Raw genomic sequence first — 1,962 nt, 5'->3', positions numbered from 1 at the left:
TCACTAGCAAACTTCTTTGGACTTTGAAGAAAATTGCAAGCTTTTGCTTGCAAGCTTATACAGCATATAAGTTACTTTATTTAAAAAAAAAAAACAACCCCCCAAAAAACCCCCAGAAAACCCCAACCCAGCCCCACAGATGATGTATTACTGAATCTTACTGATTTCACTGCACTTGACAAATACATGTCATCTCAATTTCAGAAAACAGCAAATGTATTTGTAGGCACTGATCTATGCCTAATCTAATCTACTGCAATTTATGGATCTGATTTTTTTCACCAAGTCCATATATGACTGTAACCTTACAGCAGGTACATACAGACCCACTATTTTTATTGTGCACTTTTAAGGTGTTACATCCCCACCACATACCAGGTAGAGCAGAGAACCTGGAACTTTAGAGTTGAAGTTTAGGTTAACTTAGGTTAATTTAGGGATTGTGACCTTGCTAAGTTTTGCAATGCCTAGAATTTTGTATTGTTGGTAGAGGCAGGGAGCTGCTGTAGCATGGCAGCAGGAGTTCAGTCTCCTGATGACAAAATGCTTCCAAATGTATCATAAATGTTTCTAATAAACACCTTGTTTGGATGGCAAACTAGACTAAAGGTCTAGCTTGGCAGGGGGTGGAACAGAAGAGTACAGGACTTGTCCTGGGGCTGCTCTGAATCTTGTCAGTAATTCAGAGTGCTGCTGTAAGGAAAAAGAGCTCATGTGAGCTTTTATGTCTTTCCCATGACAATGGATTTGCACCTTTCTTTGTGCCCTAATCGCAGATAAATCTGTGCTCCATGTTAATACAGATCTGGTTTAGGTGGGGGTTTTCTAGGCAGAATAGCTGTGAGCAGAGCTTGAGTCCTTGGCTTGGGCAGTGTTTCTAGTCCTGGACAGCCAGCAGGCCTGAACTGTAAAATGGTATTAAAAATACCAGTATTTGGTTCTATCAGGCACAGCTTATGTTTTGAAAGTTGATTCTGTGCTTACTGGTCTCCACCTTCCTACAGAACCAGCCCAAGTTACAAATTTTTACTAGTCATGGAGGGAGTACAGCTGTTTCAACGGGCTGGTGCTGCAGCCAGTCATCATGAGTAGTGTTTGACGTGATCACTAGGGCAATGGATCACTCCAGTCCCACTCTGCTTGCTGCTGAGAGGCAAGGTGTAGTTAAACTAGGGGGTGACAGCATACCCTGCCTGGGCCTTGTCCCATGCAACAGTGGGGCTAGTGAGCATGACTAAATACACAGGTTTCTTAAAAACATTTTATTTCATTAACTTATCCTTTTGTAGCTAAACAATGCTTTTCTATATTCAAACAATTTTTTAAAGACAAAACACATGGAAGTCACATCCTTTCTTAATGGAGAAAGAAGACAGTCCATGGTTTGTTCCATTTTACAGTATACATGTTGAAGAGTATGATGCCCAACCATTTCTGGTCTGCCTGCAAACACTGTTTCACCACTGCCATTACAGCAGAACTAGTTATACATTAAAGTCAATCAAGAATCATTTAATTAAAAAAACCCCAACTCCTGTTTATAATTCAGAAGGCTTCTTTGAGTGCAAGTTCTGCTAATTTATCTTTGGAAAGCCAAAGCAGCAATGTGATCCTTAAACCATCGCTGTCCAGATGCAGACAGCAAAGCAGCTACCGCACAGTCAGAAGAGGGCTCCCACAGTTAAAGTGACTTTAAAATGTGCTCTGGGGCAGCCGATGCTCCAGAGAAAAAAGTCTGGGGCAGCCAATGCTTGAGAAAAAAGTCTTCAGGGGAGGGTTGCGTTGAGCTTTAAAAAAGCTAAATTGGGTAGGTAACACTCACCGATCCATGGTAAAATTTAAAGGGACAACTTAAAATTATTGCAACAGTGAGGTATAAAAATGAGTAAAACACCCAGTTCTTGCTTGTGTCCCTATCTTGGGCAGGGAGGGGGGAATTACTTGGACACTGACCAGACGTGC

Source organism: Mycteria americana, chromosome 1 (assembly GCF_035582795.1).
Source record: "Mycteria americana isolate JAX WOST 10 ecotype Jacksonville Zoo and Gardens chromosome 1, USCA_MyAme_1.0, whole genome shotgun sequence".
NCBI classification, from domain to species: Eukaryota; Metazoa; Chordata; class Aves; order Ciconiiformes; family Ciconiidae; genus Mycteria; species Mycteria americana.
This window is presented reverse-complemented; position numbering follows the sequence as displayed.